Here is a 27,143-nt window from a genome sequence, read left to right as displayed (position 1 = left end):
GGAGACTAGACTCCCTTCCTGGTTGTGCAGATGGCTGTTGTCTGGGACGGTGATCTGTAAGTTTTTTCCCCTTTAAATAAATAACACCCTATTAATCATAACTCCAAACTGGTGTGGCATTGTTCGTGACTTACGCCTTCAGTTTATGTTCAGGTTCTCATAATTTATAAGTGTTCTATAAAAATCTGAAGGTGTGAGCCACCTTTCCTAGACAAGTATGGCAACTAATCCTCAAAAGAGCTTTTCTTTACAGAAAATGGAGAGCATCACAGAAAACAACTGCACCCAATGCAGAGATCGAATCATAGGGAGCCAAGCCTAACAGATACATTTACATCACAGCTCCTGCAGGCATGGCTCAAGGAACATCACTGAAAGGGAATGAAAAGATTTTTAAAACCAGAATACCAGTAAGTAAGCCATGAAATAATCTCTCCTAGAAATGGCTACATAAACAAGACCAAAATCTAGAAGTATCAATGGACAAGATAATACGAAAAGGAGAAAATTTAGAGATCTCACCCCTAGACAAAGGACTACAGGCAACTTCTTACTGATGGAAGAAGAATTAGCCTCTCCCTTATTGGTTGCCCAATGCAGATTGCTCAGCCTTGAAGCCATATACACAAAAACAGCAACAATGGATTCAACAGTTTACATTTATTTCTGCATACACACACACACACATATATATATGAATGTACGTAACAAATACAACCAAAGAAAAAGAGGCTATCTGTGGTGGTTTAGATTAATGAAGACCAATAGTAATAGATATTTGAACAACTTTAATGGAAAAACCAGACTCATGAAACCAAGGTTCCAGCGGAGTACCAGAAGCAGGAAGGGGCGCACGGCTTCTGCGCACCCAATTTATCAGTAAACATTCGCCCGAGGCGAGCCCGCCCCCAAGGGGCGGGCTTATCCCTACAGCTATCAAGTTGTGTGGCATGGGAAACATTTGAGAAAGGGTAGCTGGGAGAGGCTGGAGGGAAGAAATGGAGGGGAAAGCGGTGTCATTTCTATTTCAATTAAAGATATTTTTTAAAATATAGAAACAAAAAACTTCATGAATAAGCAAAGATGGGGGAGAGGAATAAAGCAGAATAACTTCTTAGAACAGATAAGAATGAACTGACAGAGAGACCATGACAGAAGAAGAAAAGTACTCTAAGGTCAGAGCTGTATTTAACTTCTCACCACTGGAACCCAAGAGAAAACACCAAACTTGGGATCAAGAAGCTGGATTAGAATATGAGGTCATCAAGGTAATCAAAAAACATGCACATAGAACAGCAGAATTACTCCTGACAGAATCATTTCCTGAATAAATATTGGCTCCAGCCTTAATATTTATATGTACTTGAAGTGAGCATCACAGCTGACTGCTTAGGACACAACTAAAATAGGCTAAGTTTTAGGGCGCACCAAACATCCTTAAGAAGGTGGGGAAATCAGGGGATCTTCAGGAAGGAAACAAAAACAAAAACAAAAACAAAAACCCTTGAAGTATATTCCAAGAAGCTCTCAACCAGTAATCCCATCTCAGGAAAAGTTCTTGGGAAAAAGATCTATCTCCAAAATCAAAGTCAAAAGCAGTTACCAAAACTAACTGCCTAGTTCTTCACAAACTACAAAGTAAGATAATGAAAACATTGAGGTCTTATAAATACCCTCTAAGCCATTTGTAAATATTCCCCAAACAATTTTTTCTTTTTCTTTCTTTCTTTTTTTTTTTTTTCTTGGGTTTTTCGAGACAGGGTTTCTCTGTAGCTTTGGTGCCTGTCCCAGAACTAGCTCTTGTAGACCAGGCTGGCCTCGAACTCCCAGAGATCCACCCGCCTCTGCCTCCCGAGTGCTGGGATTAAAGGCGTGTGCCACCACCGCCCAGCTCTCCAAACCATTTATAAGAATATTCAATCTACATAATCATGACCCTGAAAGTCAAAGGTAACTTAACAAAAATACCAACAAGATATTGGTCAAGGAGGCCTCCCAAACAATACAGGCTCTTTGCCACTCTTGTTGGTTACCCACCAGAACTACTTAATAAGATCCTATTGCTGAAGACAACATACGTTGGTTGCAAGGTGTAAAGAATCAAGCTGGAACAGGTTGGAAGTTTCTTCCCTGGTAGGAAGCTTTCACTGTGCCTGAAGCTACTATGAAGTCTGCTGGCGGAGTAAAGGCATCAACAGTCTTACTTAGCCATGAACCCTACAATCTACAATACCAACCTGCCACGCAAGATATGCTCACCCATGCAATGGTGCATGGTTGTTATGGGAATAACCAACTGTTCTCTTACTGTATTTGAGGCCTAATCCACAACAGAAAATTCATACCTGGTACTGTAACCTGATCTAAAACTCCATGGCCATGGAGGTCTTAGGCCCTAAAGGGGACACTTACTATTGTTGTTTAGGTAATTTATATACTACAGCACCAAGCTATTCTCTAAATAGCCTACATTTAAATCCAGACAAATGCTATTCTAAGACTCAGAAAAACTTCTCTTTGCAATGTACAGTAGTGTATGAAGAGACCAATGACTGTTCAAGGTACTAAGAGTGACAGCTAAGTGCTTAGGACATTTATACAACTCCTTCCAAGCCCAGGAAATTTGAAGGAAAAGGGACAATAAGAATTTAAGAAGTTGAAGACAGGAAGAAGGATTGCTGAAATGTCTTCTAGGCATGCCATAGCCAATGCAGTCATCATGTCACAACAACTATGACTATCTGCAATAGGTCTTAAGATGGGGCCTATCAACAGTCAATCATAGATCAAGAAGTCCCTAAGACCCTATTCCTCCCTGCTGAATTACTAGCTATGAATGGGTTCCGGAGGAAGGGGCAGTTTTGACTTCAGTTGTGTACCCCACTAAGAAACTCATTAAGTGCTGATAGGATAGGGTCATAGTCACAGATAAACCCTGTTAAACTCTATTGATCTTAAAAAAAAAAAGAGAAAGGGAATAGGGGTAGAAAGGAGATAAGGAATTACAGCAATCACACTGCCCTTTCCATACACACTACCCTTTCTACATGTGTGAAGCTATCAAAGAACAAAGTCAGAAAAGGTTTAAAAATACTGCATCTACAAAATAATTACTACAAAAAAAGAACAAAGATCTTTGGAAATCAGCAATTCACATAAAGGTAGAAAACCAAGAAATAACCAACAAAGACTTAATTAGTGAAGGCGTTTAACAAGCCCCTATCGTTTGTGAGCAAGCAGCTACAGCACTGCACTCCTGAGAACGGCACAGGACTATCATTCCTTCCTGGAAAGGGTGAAGACCCCTAGCAACTGCAAATTTCTCCAAGTAACATTGTATTCTCTGACTCAAAAGTTTGGAAAAAAAAAAAAAACAAATTAAGAGTCTAACAAAGTCCTGAGTACCAAGTACTACCACTGCTTTCAAGGAATTCACTGAGGTTTACTTGACAAAAGTGTTTCTTAACAGCTGTTTAAAAAAAAATTTCATTTAAAATTATATTAAGATAAACTCACCACAAAGCTACTTAAGACATATTCTTTTTTTTTTTTTTTTTTTTNCAACAGCACCAGGACACCAAGGTCACAGACTTTGCAGTGTAGCTTACTGATATTTTAAGCATCAGTTTAAAATGAACGTGTGCTAAGGTTAAAAGTCCTTTCATTAAGTTCTACGAGTGTTTTTTTCTTCCAATCCAATTAAGTAATTACCATGCAATGTGCCTAACCAAGTTTTCAAAGATAGATTCAGTATTCCTGATGAACTAAGATCCCTGCTTTTTTCAACCAATGTTAAGATTCAAACATCATCACACACTCCTCCAAATCCACATTTAAGACATATTCTTAACTAATAATTCAAATCCAGACTCTGCCACTTACGCTAAAGCTACTACTAATCTGAACCCGTTTTTATTTGTAGAAGAACATGCAGGTCTTATGGGCAAACAGGGCCTAAAGTGACCACAAATGAAGAATAGAGAATGACCAGGATATCAACTTACATACAAAGTAAACTTCTTTTAACTATATTCACTAAACAGATATCCTAGTATTAATGGAAAGGTAATATGTTTATAGTTTTAGAAACCTGGTTAAGTGATTAAAATTAAGGTCCCTCATTTTTAACTTTTTAAACTCTTAGGGTTTTCCAATAAGTAAGTACAAAAGCACAAAAATATACCACTTAAAAAACAAGCAGATTTTTTTTATTGCCAAGAAAACAAATCCCCTTACCCTGTGATAAATCTTTGAAAAAAAAAACTAAATTAAAATTTTAAATATAATGTTATGATGGCTAATTTCAACTTTCAAATTGACTGGATTAAAAAACAAAGGCATTAAGGAAGCACTCATCCAACTGAGACTGTAGGACATTTCCAGAGTTTTAAGCAAAGAAAAGAAGAATCACCTTGACTATGGATAGCACAATTCCATGTGCTGGGGTCAGGGATTGAGTAATACCTTCTGATATTATTTCCCATAAGTTTCCAGTAAGGTTTATTTCTTTCCTTTTTTCTTTGCTAAATTCACTAAGAACACATGTATGAACAGAATCAAATTTGAGCCCATGTCTTTTAACTAAACTCCACAGTTACAGAAAGCATAAAAATTTTCTACATGCCTTTCAGAGAGGTAAACATATCAATCATGGAAATAACTGAGCACACACCAGAAGTTCAGAGAAAATGGAAACTCTGGAGTGGGTTATCTTAAAGGTCCTATTCAGTTCTAACTACAGTAGGAAAAACATATCCTTTATGTCAGGGCATCCTGCCATATACTGAGCATATCGAACAGACAAGAACCTGCTTTATAAAGAGATGGATGTGAAATAAAGTTAATTCTATATGAGTAATTCTTTAAAACTTCAGATTGTTCCACATACAAAGCTGAAAGAACCTGCTTTATAAAGAGATGGATGTGAAATAAAGTTAATTCTATATGAGTAATTCTTTAAAACTTCAGATTGTTCCACATACAAAGCTGACAGGCCAAAATGCAGCTGTGTAAAAACTACTAATTGGTTCAGTTAATTTCACTTTACCAAGATCTCCCTGTGCACCATTTTCAAAGACAGCCAACCACAGAAAATACAAAGAAATTCATTGTCAAACTTAAGAGCTGGAGTTAGAAAATCACCAGCTGGATTTAATTATTGTCATAATCAATTTTAATGAAAATACATCATACTTGGTCAAGAAGTAAGCATATACCTAACATCAGAATATTTATTTTCCTGTCCCACCAAACAAGACTTATTTAAAGACTTTACGTAGATAAACTCATTCCTTGGAATACTAGTAAGAAAAGCCCCAGAACAGTGGAGGAAAACAGACCAAGGTACAAGAAGCTCTGAGATCTTGCTCAAGTGTAATAAATTCAAACACATTTTTACATGTAATCAAGTAAACTCCTTGTGGATCAATAAATTTTGAAAATGAGTTGACTTAAATGCTCTTGAAAAACAGCAAATTATGACTATGAATAAATTGCACAGCCACAGCTTCTTGGCTGTACCTTGTCCCAAGTTTCTCCATTTAGGTACCAACGTAAATGTGAATAACCCAGTGTATTATTAATACAAATAAACAACTACCATCATATTATCAGGAGAAGTAGACACATTAAACTTACCAAAACATACTAGAGCAAGAAAAACAATTTCTCTGTGCAAGTAAATAATCAGCAAATGTTGGACAGAAATGAAATGGAGCAAAAACAAGAGACACAGACTACAGCACGGCACACCAAATCATCACTTTCTCAAGGACTAAGCATGCTGCCCTACAGCCTCTGCCCAGATCACCAGGCAACGAACTCCTGACTGTCCTCGTACTCAGCTCAGCACACCCCTCTGGTCATTAACGATGCCCCAATTGACACTATTCACCTTTATATCAATTGGTTCGTGGGTCGAATACTGGCCACCTGAATTTAATCTACACTTGTTTGGCTCCTTTATATTCTTCAACCTTTTACAACAGTCTGTAACCTGAATATTAATTGAATTCTAATGTACAATTTTAATATTGTACTAATGATCAACATCAAACTATAACAAATAGTTTAACAACTCCAAGAGTTGAAGTTTCAAATGAAACCAGGAATATTGGTGAAGTTAAGCTGGTAAAATTTACATGACTTGCAAAGTTCACATTCAACACACTTCTAACAGTGTGAAAAGACACAAGCCACTGTTTGTGTTACTGTCATAGCTCATTCACCAGCAACTAGCATGGTCAGCAGGACTCTGTTCGTCAAAGACTGAATCCAGTGAATACAAATTACTGGCAAAATAAATGAAAATATTTGAAAAATTTCAAGCAAATTAAGTCACTGGGTGATACAGGCAAAACTAGTACTACATACTTTTGAATAAACAGATTTTTAAGTAATCATTAAATTTATAGTGTAATTGTTAAGCCTCAGAAAAGATATCACTAAAGACTAGAAGGTATTTATTTATTGACAGAATAATGCAATCTGTACATGCATATATACTCACTTCTTTGTCTGGGGAAAGAAAATGATTTTTAGCAGAACCAGACCTTTATCAAGTATCTGAAGGTTCGAAGAAACAAACCACTTACTGTCTGACAGTAATTCACAAGCCCTCAAATATTCTTAAGAGCTCTGGTCCTACTCTCAGACTACTCTAGTAGATATAATGCATACATTTAGGTCCTTCAACCCCACTGTTCTGAAACTTTAAACACAGAAAGGGAGATAAACCATAATAGTACTTGTATAGTAAAACTGCATGTGACTTTGGAAAGCTTCCTGGCAGTGATAAGGAACACTTATAAACATATGCTGGCACTAAGAATTGAACAATAAATATTATATTTATGAAATTATTCAGTCTCAGGCATTTCATTATAGTAATGTAACATGGACTAAGCAGCTATAGAGAATAAACAAAATGGCAGGACTACGTTGTAATAAAACTTCTAAAAAATCCTTAAAACTGGCTCCTCTGTGCATTCAATATACAAACACATTAGTCAAAGCTCACTTAGTAGAGACAGTTGAGTAAACAAATGGACAAAGAAGAAAATATTTCTATTCTCATTGGTATTTCTCTCATTCTGTCCCTCCCTCCCTCTCTGGAGAGAAACCAGAAAGTCACCAGTTGCAGGCCATGGTTTGCCAAGCCCTGTTCTAAACAATAATTTCTAGTATTTCACAAGCATTAAGAAAAATGAAGCATGAGTGAGAAAGACACCAGAGTTCAAAACTGCAGTCCAGGAATGCTCTGCTAACACAGGAAGAACACCGTATAACAAGGTCAGTGACTAGAGTTACACAGCAGCAAGCCAGGCACGGCTCTGCCCACACTTATTTCACACTTCCAGCCTCTAGAACCTTGATAAATTTCCAACGAAATAAAGAGCAAGCTCTGTGAAAACTTGGTAACCCTAAGAAACTGACAAAAGGTCAAACATCATAGTGACCACAATTAAGGCCTTGAGCAAAAGGCCTTCTAAAGATGATGCGTAAGCTTCATGTCATGATATAATATGCACTCTTCCCAATACACAGGAAGACAGCTGCAGTTACAAAACAATACTTTAAAAACTTACAGTTGGAGTAGCTTTTCAAATGAGCACAGTAAAGAACAGTAGAAAAAGTTTTACATATCAAAGTTGAAAGATCAAAAGAAAGCAAAAGTTAGAAACATGGAATATATTATTGACATCTGTATGTCACCTAATCTCAGTACACAGCCGCAGATTCAGAAAAAGTTAAGTTCTTGTTTTATATCACTATTTAACAAAGTAATTTATAACAACCACTAATTCTCTCACAATTTCTTCAGCTCAGGAATTTAGAAAAGGTTCCTCAAAGCAACTGCAGGTAAACAGCCCAGGTTCTTGAACATAAGCGTATCACTGCCTTTCCCAACAAGGTAGTGGCACAGTAACCTCAGGCTAGACTGCTCTCAGAGCTGTTGATATCCTCACAACCAGGATTATATTATCTAGGCAGAAGCTCTCTCACCTCTTCTGACAGTCTTGAAGTCACCGGAATATAACTCTCTGTTGACAAGTGACTTGAAGACAGTCCAAATTCAAAACATAAGCACTACCTCAGGATGTAGTCTAATGGTTTTTGAATGCTAGAATTGTGCCCCTAAGTTGTCACTGTGGCTTGGGATCCCCTCATCCAACTTGGCTAAGGTTTTTTTGTAGTTCAATGTACAAGAAAAGAGATGAAGAGCAAGTGTCACACTCCCTGTAGTACCACCTTCACCGCACACTACCTTTAATACTCCAGCTTAGGAGATGCAGGTGCAGCTGGGTTAGCAGGTGAGTGAGTACTTGTGTAGAATGCATAGTCTACATTGAGTACAGCATGGCCACAAACTCGTCTTTCCCAGGGCCGTGACTGCCACTGTAAACTAAGTCAAGCACTCACAAAGCAAACTAAGTGTGGTACCCCCCCAAACCAAAATAATCCTAGGCTCAATGCAAAAAGAACAGAATCTGGCCAAGAGGAGCTTATCTGGAAATTCTTGTGGGCTCTGTTAGAAAGATAGGGGCTCCCAACTCTCAACCGGGCCAATAATACCTTGCCTTCGTTTCGTTGTTCAAGGAGTCTCTGGGTTCCTTCCTCAGCCACCAAATCTGTCAAAGGACAAAATTAGAACAATCTGTTTTTGCTTTTCAGTGATGGAGATTAGCCCCAGTGCCTTGCAACATACAGTTTAACAGATCCTAACTGACTTTATTTTCTATTCTATAATCAAATAGCATTTCATTCCATAAGACAAATAAGAATTCCAAGGAATTTGGAAGTTACTAGGTTTTGTTGTTTGTTCTTTTCTCCCTCCCCCCCCTCCCCTTATCACTGAAAAGCCCTGCTATGTAAACCAGGCAGGCTTTGCATTCAAGATTCTCCAGCCTCCATCTCCTAAATGCTAAGATTATAAGCGTATACCATCATGTCTGGCTTAAAAGGTTGGTTTTATATGCCAAAACAAATAGATAAAAAGGTCAAAGAAAGAAAACAAAACAAAAGGTAGACCACATTACAGTCAACTTAAAGTCACTTTCCTTGTGAAGTATCAGGTTTAGAACACAAAAATAACTGGTTAATACCAGATTTTTGAAGGTTATCTTTTTTAGATTAACAAAGAGGGCTCTTTATTATCATACCAAATGAAACTAACCTGTATGGGGGAGGTTTCACAGTTGTTGCTATAATCCTAATATCCCAGGAAGTCAAAAATCAACTGAGAGTTTCAGCTTGGTGATATACAACTTTTACATGAATGACTCCATCTTTATTTATTCAGGGTATATTAGGGACTAGCATAGGAACCTTACTACAGTGACTTCCAGTAGTTTTTATTTACCAAATAATTGGTGTATGTAGCGGCCAGAGTTCAACCTCGGGTGTCATTCCTAAAGAACCACCCACTTTGCTTTATGAGTTCATATTAGCCTGGAACTCAATGAGTAGGCTAGGCTGTATACTCAGTGAGTCCCAAGGATAAGCCCATCTCCACCTCCCTAGTGCTGGGATAACAAGTGCATAAAACTTGGCTTTTTGTGGGTTCTGGAAATTAAACTCACGTTCTCCTAATTGAGTGGTAAGTACTTCACCAACTGAGCCATCTCCCTTCCTGGGTCCCTGTAGTGATATTTTGTTTGTAATCTAACAAGTAAGATTGCCTAACAGTGCAGAGCTAAGCCACAGGTTAGCAACAGACAGTGGTGGCACACACCTTTCATCCCAGCATTCGGGAGACAGAGACAGAGGGATCTCTTTGAGTTCAAGGCCATGAATCTGTCTAAAACAGAAACAGAGCCCTCGCAAAGGTGATCCCGGCATTTGGGATCACACGTCTTTAATCCCAGCACAAGAGAGGTAGAGACACGAGTGATATGGCTGGGTGGAGAGAGAATATAAGGTGGGAAGAGATGGGAGCTCAGATGCAGTCTGGGGATGCAGTCTGAGGATTCAGTCTGAGATGTAGTCTGAGGTTTCATAGAGACAGCATTCAGTCTGAAGATTTATAGAGACAGAATCTCGCCCTTTCAGTCCAAGCATTGGTAGAGGTTAGAACTCTCCAGTGGCTGGCTGTTTTACTTCTCTGATCCTTCAGCTTACCTGACTCCAAGTTTTTATTATTAAGACCAATTAGAATTTGTGTTACAGGTCCCCTTTATCATATATTATTTTGCTAGCAAAACTTTTTAAAGTGTGATCCCACGGGCCTCATATTTTCAAACTTCTATAGTCATTCTCTCTCTCTCCTCCCTCCCTCTCTCTCTCTCTCTCTCTCTCTCTCTCTCTCTCTCTCTCTCTCTCAGCAATCCAACTTATTGAATAATGGCATTTCCCATTTCAATTAACAGGGAGCTTTAACTAGATTGCCACATTTGGAGCTGATAACCTTTTAGCCAAAACAAGACAATTCACTTCAATGAGACTATAAAGGAGCCTTTACATATATCTTTCAGTCTCTTTGAAGGCACACTGAAAGACAAAGGTCTAGCTAGTAACTACAAAAGAGTAACAAACTTACTAATGACAAAATTGTATATATTTATTATATACAACATGTTTTGAAACACATGTACACTGAATGCAATTTATAGTCTTTTCACTAACAAAGTATAAATTCTTGTGAAAGGAAGCTAGACACAACAAATAAACAATCAAAATGCAAACTCAAATGTACAAACTATGTGCACACAACAAAGAACAGTGAGTTCTTTTCTCAAAAATTAAAGCTTATCAGGCAGTTTTCCACAGACAAAAGAATAGCTCTAGCATCTTGGATAACATTTCTTTTTTCAATAAAAGATGCTAGTGTCCAACTCTGTTGTAAGCATCCATTGAAGAAGATATAATAGCCACTCTGTTTGCCTACACAGCACTGATATAGCAATATCTGTATTCTACACCCCTAATATCTAAGGTACTTGGTAGTAAGGAATCTCAATGTCCATTAGATTATACATGTTGTATAGTTACATGACCATTTTGTACACCAATGTCCTTCTATAAGCACAGCACTTTCACAAGAACTAAAATGCTTCTAGGATCTTACTATCCTGAAAATTTTTAGATGCTTAGACCCTGTCTCAATAATAAAAGAATTATTTATATTACACCAGAGAGTTAGTATCAATTTTATGGCACTAAAATTATATGCTTATAAAAATTGCAAATTTTTCAATATTATCCATTTTCTTTTGCTCCTGTTTGTAAGTTTAAGGTAATTGTTATAAAACCTACAGAAGAGGGCTGTATTCCTGGCTATACAGTATGATAAAAAAAAATAGGATAGTGAGTGGAAAGAAATCTCCAAAATATAAAATGTACACAAGTCCTAATAATGAGTTTAGTCACCAAGTGAGTGGGGAAGTGGGGATCATTTTTACCACTTGGAAAAACATAGTTCCATTTCAGGGAGAGAATCCTTTGAAGAAACTTGCCCATTAAGTCAGTCACGTGTAATTTTGTTTTAGATAAACTACTTTATAGACAAATGACTGGGCTGTATTTATTCCTTACCTTAATAAAAATGTTTCCATATTAAGAATTTTTTATCTTAATATATTTAGCCTACGAGAAATAAAAGCATTGATACACAAGGTATACTAAAAAAGGTATACTAATACTTTGTGTTACCAAAGATGAAGCTTTCAAACCTTGCCAAGTCTACAAAAAAACTAAAATATTCTCTTTTGCTTAAAAAGTCATGAAGATTGTATACTGTCCACAACATATTTCATGATTAATATTTTTAAAATACTGAGCTTAAATTGATGTTTTTTTTAAAAAATGTAAACATTACATGCAGACTACATGACCCCAAACTGAGTCAAATTAATAATCATATATCTTGTACAGTCTAACTAAAGTATACAAAATTCTACTCACAAAGTTAAATTTTCAAAACATGGTGACAAAATTGTATTCTGCAAATACATTCATAACTGCAAACAGCTATGACTCATTATGATTATCACATCGAAAGACTTGTATGTAACCTTCAAGCAGGAAACTGCTCTCACTCCCTGCCTCAGAGATATACTATGCTTTTCTTACATTACTTTCTTCAGAAGGCTTCTGAATCTGTGGTTAAGGTTAAACCTAAAAACAGGGAAGTTTTGTTGGGAAATGGGTTTGAGAAACTACAAACCGTATCCAATCAGATTAGTGAAAGTACATTAGCATTATAAAGGCTACGAGCCGTCCAGAAGTAAAGATACTAAGTGAACTTCAAACCAGGCCCTTCACAGGGAAACAATGCTCACTAAAAGCTTGTGATCACCAGATCAGACATCTAAATAATACTTCTCTTTTTAAAAATGGGACAAGTCTCTGCATACAAATCACTTAAGAAAGAAAACACAATTGTCCTTTGATCCACAAGGCTACATATGAATAAATGCTAAACGAACATTATCAAAATATATGATGGACTTATATCTGTATTTGAGAACTAAGTCTGGTTACTGCAACTAGCAATGTTACCACATTTGATTCTCAAAAGTTATTATAACAGTAATTTTCAAGAAATACTATTGCTAGTTAAATCATGCCATCTTTACCTACTCAAGGGTTTTGATGATCAAGCTTGTTTTTTAATTGAAAAGAAAATCACCAATAGTTTAGGTTCGTTACCAATTTAGTTGTAGGTATTTTTAAACTCCTACAATTTCATCATTGATTTCTAACTAATCAAGACTTCCATTTTTATAATTCAATTAGGAGCTACCCATATTCCTAATAAAAATCTCCCCCAAAATACACTTGTATTCTGGTAATGGCTATTATTCTACTACAAAGTTCACATTTAAAAGCTTCAGAGGCACTGTTATGAGTTCTTTCAGATTACAGGAACTTGAATCCTCACACAGGGATTCCTCTGGCCACAGCAAGCAAAAGTGGTAAAGAATTCAGAATCAGGGCCAGCTGTGTAAGTGGTGATAACATCTGCACTCAGATGTCAATGATCCTTCTGCTCTCTAGTTCTGAGTGAGAAGGAATACATTCATGGATGTCTTTAAAGGGCTAAATCCTGTAATCTCTTCTCAAAAACCAGTATCTTTTAAGACATATCATGCAACTAAAAGCTATCAGGCTTTGGGTATATATCCAAAGGATGCTCAATCGTACCACAAGGATATGTGCTCAACTATGTTCATAGCAGCATTATTTGTAATAGCTAGAACCTGGAAACAACCTAAAGGCTCCTCGACCAAAGAATGGATAAGGAAAATGTGGTACATATTTACACAATAGAGCTACACAGCGGTAAAAATAATGACATCTTGAAATCTGCAGGCAAATGAATGGAGCTAGAAAACATCATATTGAGTGAGATAACCCAGACCCAAAAAGACAAATATCATATGTACTCACTCATAAGTGGTTTTCAGACATAAAGCAAAGAAAACCAGCCTGAAAATCACAACCCCAGAGAACTTAGACAACAATGAGGACCCTAAGAGAGGCATACATGGATCTAATCTACATGGGAAGTAGAAAAAGACAAGATCTCTGAGTAAACTGGGAGTATGGGGACCATAGGAGAGGGTTGAAGGAGAGGGGAGAGAAAAAGAGGGGAGTAGAGAAAAATGTATAGCTCAATAAAATCAATAATAAAAAAAAAGCTATCAGGCAAGGACTGGCCAAGAACTGTGGAAAAAGTCACAAGGGTAGTAATGTCTAGTGACTTTCTGAATTTCCAGTATGTTTTCAGCTGTCGAACTGAATTCAGGTACCTGGCAGCCTACTTTAAATAAGCCTTGTAACCGTTACAATACTAAGAATACAGCAGAAAAAATTGAGAATACAAAAACTCAGAGATTTTGTGGTCAAATTATCAGTCACAGAGCTAAAACATACTGTTCTGTATATACTGAGACTCATAATGAAAAGACAGTCAAAATTTTTAGAACTGTGTGTGTATGAATGTGGGTGCACGCATGTCGTGGCCCATGTGTTGCGGTCAGAGGACAACTTTCTAGAGTCACTTCTCCTGTTCCTGAAAGACCTGACTGTGTCTGCCACTGACTGCATTAGAAGTACCGATATTACAGATGTGCATCATCCCATGAGTTCCAGGGATCAAACTCTGGTCACATCTTGCACAACAAACATTTTTACTAAGCCATCTTCCTGGCTCTAGTCAAAAATTTAAAAAGCACAAAAGATTTAACAAGAATCAGAGTAATCAATTGCTACACTACAGGGACTATAACAACCGTGCTTGGGCAAGTTAATTAACATCTCTGGTTTCTTGTTCAATTCACTGAAAATCCAGATTGCTTATCATCATCTAGCTCACAAAGTCTATTTCTAACTACTATTCATTAGAATACACTGTTTCCTAATCTTATATTTGCTACTTAGGGAATTATTAACTTTAAAAGGTCACCAAGGTTATCACTTTAAAGTCATCCACCTACTATTTACCATCTTCAGTCTATCAAATCTCCCACTATCAGCTAATTTACCTGCTTCCTCTCTGAGAACTGTGCTTATGCTAATAACCAAATATTATCATGACCTATATTTTAAATGCAATCCATAGGTTTCTAAAAATTGCATGTTTCTAAGAAACCTATTAAAAACCACTCTCCAAACTAAGGGGATGATGAGTGATTATGGGCCTCAGGGTTTCACTGACAATCAATCCATCGGCCGCAAAGCCTGTATTACTTGTAGGGCTATGTCAACCCACATGTGAGTGTCAAAATAACAGGTTTTTCTTTTTCTCCGCAGACCTTATTGTTTAAGGGCAAGGTAATCTAAAGAACTTTCTGGTGCTGCAAGAAAAATAAAAGGTATTTATGCATTCTACTGTGTCCACCTTCTGTTCATTCAAGCAGATGCAGCCCTACATGATGTACATAAAACACTAAAGCACAGTCTACATAAAACCAATCTCAAAAAAAAAAAAAAATCCAACTAAACAAAAACCTGGCTATGAGCAGGGTGGTGGTGGCGCATGCCTTTAATCCAAGCACTCAGTAGGTAGCAGCAGGTGGATCTCTGAAAGTTTGAGGACAGTATGGTCTATAGAGCAAGTTCCAGGACAGCCAGGGCTACACAGAGAAACCTGCCTTGAAAACAAACAAACAAAAAGCCCACCTGGCTATAGTTTAATTTCTCCCCCAAGAATTCAGTGGGTCTACTTTTTAAGCAAGTATTTTCATGATAAACTTCATAATTTTGTAATCCCTATTAAATCATTTACTTATAAAGGTAAACACGACATAAAATAGAACAGAGTTGAGTTTTCACAGTATTTTTCTGCCTACACATTGAAGAATGAATTATTAGCTAGAACTACAGTTCAGGGGTAAAACACTTACCAAGTATGAAAAAAGCCCTGGATTCAATCTCTAACACTGCACAAAGGGGCAGCAGATATTAAGCCAGGATCCATAGACCTCAAAGGGTTTTGTTACTAAGCTCCGAGAGCCATGCTGGGGACCACTGAGCTACAGCTACAGCCTAGCCTCTGAAAATTTTAAGAAAGCACTAAGGTTATACAAAAAGCTAAATGCAGGTTTTCGTCTAAGGAGACAAATCTTTATGAAGATGTTCAGGTTTATAAAAGGTAAGAACGTCTGCATTCTAGGAAATAAAAGTTATGTTTAGAATACTTCACAAGATGACATGATATAAATTTCCCCAGTTCAAAGATAGCTCATGATTCTCTAAGTCCACATTTCTAAGAATTCCATGAACTACAATAAACTATATACTTCAAAATCTTAAGTTTCTCAAATAGTTAACATGTGTATGCACACAAAAGAGACATTATTTAAGGTCTCCAAGTGATTTGTATCTAAAAGAAATGGCACACACCCACACTTTAGACAAAGTACATCGATTATTACATGTTGGCATACAATATTTATAAAATACCAGCACTTTTTAATGGGCATGTGCCAAATAATCCACCGGGAACAAATATACATTCATAAAACATTGTGCCTTAATTTCTAGTACAACAAATGGCTTTTTCCAAGAACTGATGCAAGATCCTCACTATGCCCATAATACCTTATATGGGTCTAAAAGATAAAGAGATACTGATTAAGATACAATTGAAGCCAAAGTTAGATTTTTCTATCTATATGCATAAATTTGTGCAAGTTCCTTCACCATACCACCTACTAGTTCTTCTCTTTCCACATATCTAAATTCTACTTCATTTCAAAAGAATTCAGCTCACTACCTATTTAAAGTACACAGCCCACCACTGCTACATTGTTTCCAGTGCACATATTCAGTCTCCCTCCTAACAGTCTACCTGCCCCACAGCATCTTACTGTATCTGATTTCTATTGCACAATATCATAGAAAACAGAAGTTTCAAAAAATACTTCAGATGAAAAACATTTCTATTCCACTTTGATTAACATTAGGCTGTGTGGCAGTTTAGTTCTTTAATTTGCTTTGAAGTTGTGGGAAAGTAGATGGAGGTACAAGCTAGGAAGCAATATGGCCCAGAAGTATATAACTTTTAAAGCTGGTGGATAAGTAACAGAAGGCTTCTTAAACACAGGCCCATGAGTTTTCTCCTCTGTATATTTGTTAAGAACAGAGCAGATCTAGTTTGGCTAAACACTTAATGTTTAGGCAAAAGTAACTTCCAATGAAACTTCAGCCTTATTTTTCAAGACAGGGTCACACTATATAGCTCTGGCTGTCCTGGAACTCACGATGTAGAACTCAAATCACAGAGATCTGCCTAGGTGCCTTTGCCTCCCAAGTCCTGGGATCCAGCTAACTTCAACATTTTTACTCTTGTTATTTGTGGTCTGGGAACTGAACTCTGGGCATTGCAGGCAATGCTAAGTACTTTTTCTGCCACTAAGCTACAATGCTAGTAGGTTCTCAACAGCTTTAACATACACACATACATATTACTAATATGTTTTTTATTAGCTCAGATAAGAGACAACATCCATCCATTACTTTATGAACAATTTAATGAGTATATGCTCTGTAAGAGAGCCTATCTCAGTAAATATAAGATAGCAAAAAGAATATAATTAAGAACACAACCATTTCCTTAGAAATCCATGACAAAAATGACAGAAGTGAAGAAAGGGAGATTAAAAAGGGGAAACGAGGTAAAAAGCAACTGTAGTTTTAAAGGTTCTACTCCCTGTCACCAGAAACAGATGAGGAAACTAAAGTCAGAGACGGGAAGTGACTTGTCTACAGTTAAACATGAAATCGCTAACAACGACAAAATTAAAACTCAAACCTGCTCATTTCAATTTTCTGCATTATGACACATTTCTGTATCATATTAGCTAAATAAAATAAGCAATAATTTAAAGGTAATAATTTAAAGGTAAGTAAATAAATGATAAATAAGGAAAGGCTAGGAAGAAAATGCAAATTCTAAAACCATTACACATTAAAAACTACATGCATCTAATGCATCTACCATACTTCCTCAATTCTCAGGGATATTTGGCTTTAAGATACAGTATCCACTCCTAACATTTTAAAGATATACTATCAAATATATTGTCTTTTCAAAAGTACTGAAATGCTGAAACATGCATCTCTAAAATAGGAAAATATAATCTAACAGATCCTGTAAGAAACAAACTCACTACTATTTATTTAGAGGTAGGGTCACAGCGCACAAACATCTGCAGCAGGAGTTTATTATGGTGGCATTTATCTTTAGTCTCAGCACTCAGGAGGCAAAAGTAGACTATCACTGTGCATCAAGACTAGTCTGGTCTATCTAGAGAATTCCAAAACAACCAGGACTTGGAATGAGATCCTATCTCAAAGAAAGTGGAGGAGAGGACTGAGACCCATCTTCTAAAGTATCAAGTAGCTATTAAATACTGGAGGCTATATGACACTTTTTTTCAATTAGCGATATTAATATATAATAAGTCCTTATCTGTCTGAATTTCAGAAACAAAACATAGGTTTGGGAAATTTTTTGCTTGTTTGTTTTTCTCAGATAAGATCATGCTATGCAATCCAGGCTGGCCTCAAACTCAAGAATCCTCCTGCCTCTGCCTCCCAAGTGCTGCAATTACAGACACATGACACTATGCCCCACCAAAGTAAGGACTATGTCCTAATTCTGTCACTTAGCTCTCTAACTTAAGTTCTCTGAGCCTCAGTCTCCTTATTCATAAAATGCAGCACATACATAAAGAAGAAAGTAGTTGTGATCATTTAATGAAGGAACATAATACAGTGTCTAGGTGAAAGAGAAATCGCATTACACTTCTTCCACAATTTCTACAGTCCAAATGGAAGTTATTGCTCCCTCTTCATTTATGAGATTGGACTCAATCTGCACTGACTCTTGGGGAAATCCTCCTAGTTTGTTTGGGAATAATTACTTGATAAACAGAGCTATTTTCTTAATATGTTTTCTTTGAATTGGGAATACAAGAGTGATGTGTGTGCATGTGAGTGTTATATATGTGTGTGCTTCTGCATGTGGAAGCCTGGTTGACATGAGATATTCTCCTTGATTGCTTCTCACTTTATTTTTGAGACAAGTCTCTGATTTGACTAGATTAGTAAACCAGCAAGTCCCAGGAATCCTGTCTCTCCTCCTCAGTGCTAAGATTACAGGCATGTTATGTCAGTTCTTCTGTGGGTGCTGGAAATCCAAACTAAGATCTTCATGCTTGCACAGAAAACACTTTACTAAGTGAGCCATCTCCCAAGTACCAATGGTGAATTTTTAACTGTTTAAGTAGATGAGTTAAACATAAATGTAGCATTTTTATACTGTTCACTGAAGTGAAACTTGTACGTCTGTATCAAACCCACCAAAGAGACGGACAATGGAACCATGTGTGGGAAGGAAGGATGTAAGAAACAGTTAACATGACCCTTCTATGAGTGGTTCATTGTTTTGCTTTTAGAAAGCTTAGGTGAGGAGTTTATTGAGAGAAGGGGAAAGGGTTAGAAGAAAGGAGGGCAGGGCAGAGACCTGCTTGCCTTTTCCAGAAGAACAGCGGAAGAAGTTCTTTTCTTTAACTCTAAGAAAATAAATGTTCAGGAAAGTCAGGACCCTATCTCTACCACTCAAGGTGCTTTAATAACCTAGTCCTATGGCTTCAGTAAATGCCATCTTTTAGGACATACTATTTCAATTCACAACAAATCAGTCATTTTCTGTAGCACGAATAATAAAACCCAGAGACAGATATTGGGGTTCGACCTGAAGATCAGAAAAAGCAAAGTAGCCAAGCCACTAAAGAGCTCTTATCTCTATGAAATTTTCAGACTGAAAAAGAGCTAGTTTCTGTCTCATCCCGCCTTATATTCCTCTCTAGTGCTGGGATTAAAGGCATGCACCACCACTGTCCAGCACCTATGGCTAACTAGTGTGGCTGTTGGGATTAAAGGTGTGTGCGACCACTGCCTGGCCTATATGGTTGACTAGTGTGACTGCTTTGCCCTGACTTTCAGGCAAGCTTTATTTATTAAAACACAAATAATATACCACTATAATTTCCAACATAAGAACAGGTCTTTCAAAAGAGCTCACATGGAACAGATATCAAATAAGATCATCTCTGCTTTCACTCCAAGCTTAGACCTACATATTCCCTACTGCCCTGTTTCTATTAAATGGTTGTTATCCCTTAAAGATAAATATAACAATACTCATTTTTATTTGGAAAAAGTACAAGCATTTTTAAGACTCTCAGTTCTTTTAAGTCAAAGAATAAAGCATTATAAGGGGTTCTGCTATGATTTTTCCCCTGGAAGTGATGATAGCTGTAACCACACTAAATATTTAAATTAAGTACCCGCCACTAAGCATGACTGTTGGCCCAAATCACAATTCAATTCAGCAATCTTGAGATCACATTCACATTTCTTTTTTCCTTATTTTCCATGGTGGTTTCTTTTTAGTCATTGTTCTTCTGAGTCTTCTTTCTAAAAAGTCAACTCTAGGCGTCTCTAAACAGCATAGTCCTCAGTATCTACAAAATCTCTCCGAGCAATCTTTTTCCTTCTTTATTGACTTCTTTTATAACAAGTTTCTTCTATAAGAGGTTCAGATCTGACCTTTGGCTTTTCTGGAAAGTTAAGAATCTCCAGCATTTACCAGTGCCTGGCATCAAGCAAATGCTCAACTAATGTTTACTAACTGATTCTGTCAATCCTGACTTGCCAAGTAATAGCTGGTGTGACTTGTGATAGGCAAGATAAATCTGTCTGAATCTCTCCCTCACCTACAATCCAAAGATGACACTTGGAAAGCTCAAAACAGTTTCTGGCACCAAGGAGCAATTAATAAATTCTGCTATTTCTAGCTATCAAAAAATATTTTGGGGCACTGTACATTACTGCTCATCTTCAGTCCAACTGTTCTGTTTCCTTCCAAACCATCATATGGAATCACTACTTATCAACCAAGCTTTAAGAGGAGGCTTAGCTGATGACCATGTACCTAATCCTTCATTTAGGTTAAACCATTTTCATTTGTGTGGTTTTTTTTTTTTTTTTTTTTGGTCCACAGTTGCTTACACTTCATCCAAACTACTGGATTGTAATCACCCTTGTGTCTAATAACCCATAAACCAACTCCTTGTGCAAATGATCAAAATTTACCTTTCTCAAGAAACTTGCCCTGCTTAACCTGACCTGAACTGCTTCTCTGCTTACAGGTAACTGCACACTTGGGCACTAGGTTCCCATAAGGATAAAACATGACTACAGTGAGTTGTTACCCACAAACACCTTCCACGTCCTGAAGAATGATCCAGTAGCTAAAATTCTATACTAATCTGGTGAACAAGGAAACATCTATATAACTCCTCTCTTGAATTCTGCCCTTGACATGGTAACTCCTCGAAGGCCTTTTCCCTGCCCTCAAGTAGAAATTATCCCTCCCATTTAAATCCACTGGAAATGTGGTCCCCTCTTCTCTGCCTCCTAACTCTGCCTGCACTGTACAAACAAAAGCCATAAAAGCTTCAAGGAGGAAGGCGGTTACACTAACTTACATATACTAATGTCTTTCTCAAATGAAAGGAATTTATTGTTTATTTAACTACAAAACTTTTCAAAATTAAAAGTAACTACCCAACAAACATAATACAAGTCCCACTACATTAAAGATTGCTCATTCAAGACTGCAAACTATATTTCTGCATTAATCCTCATTTTTGTTTCTGTAAGAGACCTTGCACCATTTTATGCGATATTACGCATACCCAACAAGATAACTGAATCTTCAAATGTTGCTCTTAACATTTTCCTTTTTCATATAAAGAATTAGACAATGCCCCAATCAAAAACAAATAATACTTAATACCCATTACTTCTGAGATAGGTAAGTTTGTGTGAGCTGTGGCAAAACACTCGGATGGATCCTCAGGGGGACAGGACAAAGATCAGACTCGGTAGCAAAACTGTGTTCCGCCTTTCCTAAGTACTGCGTGGAAGGACAGTCATGTTAAGACAATCGCTCCCTCGACTCAGTTCTGACTCCACTATTCACAAAAGATCCCCACCCTTGAGCAAGCACACAGAAAGCCACCTTGACTGCACCCTGTGTACTTTCCAAGAAGCCAAATTAACACCTTCTATCCAAACATCCTCCATTCATCCCTACCCTAAAATCTCTCACCCCTCGGCCACCTTCCGGTTTCTGTGTGCCTTCTTACACTCCACATGCCCTGTCCCCATTGGTCCAGAGACCTTAACCTTCAAACCCAAAACCAGATCTCCATCTCTCAGCCGATTTCCCCTCAACCCCATCGATGCCTACTTCCCGGGGGCCAATCCCACTCCGGACCAGGGGCCTCTCACAGGACTCCCTCGCCCGAGCATCACTTTCTTCCTCCTCAACCCGGAATCTCTCAATCCCAGGCCGCCACCCTCCTCCGTTAACTCCGCGCCCCACCGTGGCCGCCTCTGCGCGGCCTCCCCCCATCCCCCCCGCAGGCGGCGCCCCCGCCTCCCGGGGCTGCAGGCCAGGGCCCTCTCCGCTTCCTCGCCGCAGCCCCGGCCGTTGGGAGGGCGGCGGCCCGGCCACGCCGCGCAGGGACCCTCCCGGCAGAGGCGGCGCCCCCGCCTCCAGGCGGCCTCAGCGGGGCGGGGGCGGGGCGGCTCGCAGGCCCCACCTCAGTGCAGCCCGGCCGGGGACGCCCGCAAAACCGCGGCCGGGCGCGGAGGGGCCGCGGCCGAGCCTGCGACAGAGCCCGTTCTTCTCACCTCGATGCGGAAGCTCGGGCCTCGCTCTCCTCCTCAGCGATGGCTACGCTGCCGTCGCGCTCTCCTCACTCGGTTTTCACCGCCCCCGGCCAGCCGCCGAAGAGCGGACAGACAGCGGCGCGCCCATTGGCTGCGGCCGCTCTGGCGTCAGCGGGTCCCGACCGCGCCTCGGGGTCTGATTGGCTGGCGCGGCGCCTCTTTTCCACGTCTGCTCCTGATTGGCTCTCGCGCACACCCTTCCCGGGAGAACCGCTCACCTTCCACTCTTCTTCAGCCTCCCACCCCCAAACCAGGTTTCCCCCCCGCCCGGGGCCTGACGGCCAATAGGGGAACGGAGAGAGGCTGGTGGGTGGGCGGCTGGGCGGTGTGGTGGGGGGAAGCGCAGCCAATGGGAGCGCGCCGCACATCCCGGCTCAGCAGCGCCGCCCCCGGCCACCCGCGAGCCCGAGGGTCGCGCCCCGTGCCACGCCCGACTATCCTGGCACGGGAGCCCGGCCGGCGCGAAAGGTGCAGGGTCGGCAGCGGGCGCGAGAGCCCGCCCAGCCGCCCTTGCGGCGTGCTTGGGTCCTGCCACCGTGGACCGTGGCGCTCCCCAGGTGGGTCTGGCTACCCACGGCCATAGCTGGGTATGAGGATCCTGCCAGAGAACTGCCAGCCTGGCTCTTCAGAATGCGGAGCCATCGCTGTGTAGACCTCCAGAAGGGTCCATAGGGAGGATAGGGAGGATAGGAGCCGGGGTCTCATCCACTCCATCAGACTGTCCGCCTAGTCGGTACCTCTTCCAAACAATCCCGTGCAAGATGTAGGGACAGAGAAGTTTCAGTACTATGGCCTTGGAGGGTGGGGCGTGAGCGGAGGGGCTAGGGTGCCAGGGAACTTGGTGTACTAGCTGGGAACCTGATTTTTCTCGATCCAGTGGTGGTTACCCCGGTGTGTGAAGATTTCGTGGGGCTGTGCGCTTCACGTACAGTTTTTGAAACAACAAGATTCTGGTAATCACTTCATACTTAACACCAGCATTTGGCTGTCATTCAAACACTACAAACCTGGGCTAGAGAGAAGGCTTTAGTGGTTTAAAAGCAAGTACTGATCTTCCAAAAAAGGCCAGTTCAGTTCCCAGTACCCTGCATGGAGCAGTTCACAACCACCTGCCAGTAGTACCAGTCTCTGGCCTCATTTAACACCTGCACTCGCGTGCACATACCCATATGCAGACACACGCACATACACATAATTTAAAACGATAAAAAAAATAGTTGAAAACTACAAACGACTGGGATATGAGCGTTTCTCCTTTTCTAAGCGAAATATTTTTATTTGACAATTTCATGTTTGTCTGGGGCATTTTTACATACATAACCCTATTACCCTCTCATCTGTGAAACCCATATCCCCAACAAGCCTTCTCCTACTCTGATATTTTTTTTTAACTCACTGAGTATAATTATGGTTGCTTTCATGAGTGTGTTGGGAGGTGTGGGGGTGGTGTTTATCAGAACATAGGCAACATACTATTATTGGACTTGATTGGGTTCTCCAAGCCAGGTTGCGCCACTTGTCCTCAAGCCAAACAAGAAGCTTTAATAATGTAAAACAAAAGAAGGAGGTGTGTTCAACGTTACCACATTGGGAAGAGAGACAAAGAGACCCAGTGAACCGCCAGTCAGTCCTCAGTGTCCTGAAATGAGGTTCAAGTTTAGAGGGCCAGTGTCTTGGTCAATGTGTGATCTCAACTGCCATTGGCCCATCATTATCTGGGCTTCAGTCTCATCCTGTAACTTGGTCTGAAACATTGTTAAAATTCTGTGAAATGTCTTTCTAGAAGATTCGTTCCCTTTCTGACTGGCCTCTTTTTTTTCCTCTCCAGCGTCAGATTTCTAGGGAAATTCCTAATTCTATTGGGTCCATTGTTTCAGTAGTCTGAGAAACACAAGTGTCTCTTTAGAATAGCTTCGTTTCTTCAAAGTCTATAAAAGTTCCCCACTTTTTGTTTTAAAATCTCAGTCTTGAGGTGGAATGTGTCTGAAACTATTATAATAAAATTCAAGTAGAGCCCAAGGTTAGAGCACATTTAGTAAAATGCCAGATAGCTGGGCACAACAAGTGTTTTTCATAACCCCTTGGCTTTTACTTTTGGAAGGACTGGCACAGGTAACTCCGTCTTGTTGGTTTGAGACAGGGTTGGAGTCATAAAGCCTACCCTGGTCTCAAACTTAAAATCCTATTTCAGCTTCCCACGTATTGGAATTGCAGGTACCTATTCCATACCCAGTATGACTTTCTTTTAGTTCCGACAACTTATCTCTGAGCAATGTTCTCTGAAGGCAAAACTGATTAACCATCTGGTGGTCTGTTCTCCATTGTCCCAGGATGCTAGGAGAACATTCATCCTGGTTGCTATGATCTGATCCCTCCTAGGGGGAAGAGGGGAGGGAGGAACAGATGTCAAGAAGTCAGCCCCAAAAGAACCTTAGGCTCAAGCTGGGGTAGGAGTAGATTTCAGATCAGACCTACCTGAAGTCCATTCTGCTTCTCCTGCGACTAACACACCAGTTAAAGCTTCCAGGGTAGACTGGATGGTGCCAGATGATTTCCTTTGGGGATTTGGGGGCTTGTTTTATTGCCCATCCCTGTTGGGGGCATGAAAGTACTCACCATGCTGCACACAGCCAGAGGCTTCACCCCACAAATCTTGTTGAGGTGCCTTTGTCAGAAGCTGTACCTCTGTGGAATGCCGGCAGACAGCTTGGGTCACAAAGCTTTATAAATACAAAATTATTTAACAGAAATTGTTGAGTTTTATAAAAACACAACAACAGTACATGTGTTTCAGAAATTGCATACAGACTTACAAATATCTAATACTTTACAATCTTAAAAAAAAAAGACTTGCATAGCTTAAGAAGAACCCCATAGAGCCAACAGCAATTAGTATTATGGCACAGAGACAGAAGGAAGCTACATCTAAAGCAAAATTTTGACTCTTTTGTTTAACAGAATAAGTCTATAGCCTTGGCAATGAAATTTTTAAGTCTCTTATGAAATTAGGAAACAGGGCTAGTTATTACAAACAGATCATATATAATTATATCCCATGCACACAATAGCAAAATATACTTATTTTGTCAAAGCAAATGAGTATATGTGTAGATTTTAATTAGCAAGAATGCCCAGGCAGCAATTTTTCAAATGTCATTTTAAGACTGTAAGACACTAAGAGGTCGGCATTAGCCCGTTCTTGTCCTGAGACCTTTTTACAGAGAGTGGGAAGGGGTCTCCTAAGGCCCGTTGTTACTCATTTCAAACAGATGTTGTTAATTTTAGGAGTCAATAGCTGGGGACGAAAAGAAAAAACTGTTACCCAGGTCCCACACAGCATGTAAGGAGTCTATCATTTCTATCAGTTGTTCATTGTTTTAAAAGAATCACAGTTAGGTACAACTTAAATGTACGTATCCTTGGCCTTGTTTTTTTTTTTAAATATAATTTTACTGATTCTTTCAGAATTTCATATCATGTACCCTGATCCCACTCATTTCCCAGTCTTTCCGTGTCTGCCCTCCACCCTTGTAACCCTTCCACAGGAAATAATAATACAAAAATTAAAAATTTAAGATTAGAAAAGTCTTGCCAACCCCTCTGGGCAGTGCCCTGTTTCTCTATCAACCGCAGCATTCCCTCACAGCTGTCACAGCTGTCTTCAGCCCCGGTGTCACGTGTGTGCCACTTCTCTCCTCCACCTCCGCCTCACATATGTTTTCATTGCCGAGGCATTAGGAGCTGTGGCGTGTCACACAGTATACCGCCCCGCTCACACGGTTTTACTTGCAAGCGTTCATTGCAGTGAGTCCTTAGTCTAGTCCAAGGCCTCTGACTTGTGCTTCATCAATTCTGAACCCTCTCTGCGCCTCCTCTGTGCTCTCCTGCTGCTGCCCCATTCGTGGAGATCCTAGAACTCTGAAAGCATGAAAGCACTTGTGGTGCTGCGCCCTGGCAGAAACTCCAAACAGTCCAGGAAATGAGCTTGAATCCCATGGCTTCTATCCTCCATGAATTCACAGTCTAGTGCAGGTGTTTCGAAAGACGATCACAGATGACTAAGCAGCTAACAGCCGCTTACCTTCTACTATCTCAGATGCAGTCCTGCAGACATGTTAAGCAAGCGCTCTGCCACTGAGCCACATCCCCAGCAGTCCCAAGCACTTGAGAGGCCAAGGGAGGAGGAGAACTTGAGCTTAAGAATTCAGTTAGAAGGCAGCCAGAGAGACAGAACAAAAGCCTGTCTGCGTGCCACACACACACACACACACACACACACACAGAGAGAGAGAGAGAGAGAGAGAGAGAGAGAGAGAGAGAGAGAGAGACCCTTTGTACTGAATAATAAATCCGAAAGTACACCAGAGTAAGATAAAGGTTATAATAGTCATATTTATTCATTTAGTAATATGTTTAATTTTGATAAATGCCTTTATTTAAACTACTTATCACTAAACTGGGCATATAAAGTTCAATGTGGCAGTCTCTCTCACAGAGCATGGCTGTAAAGAGACAATTCCAATGTTAAGCAGACTGAAAGAGTACACAGAGGTTAACCCAACACAGGGCGGTTGGAAGTATCTTCTCAAAAGCTACGGAGCTGAGTGCGTCACTCACTACTCAGGCTCGGCAGTCTACTGTATGTATGCGTTCAGGCACCATTTCTAGAAAATACATTCTTCACAAATATTTATTTATTTATTTATTTATTTATTTATTTATTTATTTATTTAAGATTTCTGTCTCTTCCCCACCGCCGCCTCCCCTTTCCCTCCCCCTCCCCCAGTCAAGTCCCCCTCCCTCGTCAGCCCAAAGAGCAATCAGGGTTCCCTGCCCTGTGGGAAGTCCAAGGACCACCCACCTCCATCCAGGTCTAATAAGGTGAGCAT

The 27,143-nt window shown here is 39.7% G+C and overlaps 1 protein-coding gene across 3 annotated transcripts in view; it reads right to left on the bottom strand.

Moving 5' to 3' along the window:
• The window catches only part of LOC126502375 (fatty acyl-CoA reductase 1), a 43,657-nt gene extending 21,324 nt beyond the window's left edge, over nucleotides 1-22,333 (bottom strand). The window contains exons 1-2 of one of the 3 annotated variants that reach the window (XM_050143323.1): nucleotides 22,216-22,333; nucleotides 8,575-8,630 (exon numbers count right to left, since the gene is read on the bottom strand). The gene's annotated coding sequence lies outside the window, so the exon portion shown is untranslated. Of the gene's footprint in view, nucleotides 1-8,574; nucleotides 8,631-9,175; nucleotides 10,231-22,215 lie in introns of those variants that run through there. The other 2 variants (XM_050143324.1, XM_050143325.1) reach the window with 2 other exon arrangements.
• Nucleotides 22,334-27,143: the final 4,810 nt, after the last annotated feature.

This window comes from Alexandromys fortis, unplaced genomic scaffold, assembly GCF_014885135.2.
Source record: "Alexandromys fortis isolate MF-2015 unplaced genomic scaffold, M_Fortis_MF-2015_v1.1 scaffold_45, whole genome shotgun sequence".
Taxonomy (NCBI): domain Eukaryota; kingdom Metazoa; phylum Chordata; class Mammalia; order Rodentia; family Cricetidae; genus Alexandromys; species Alexandromys fortis.
Note: the sequence above shows the minus strand (reverse complement) of the source record. Positions and strands in the feature narration are given on the sequence as shown.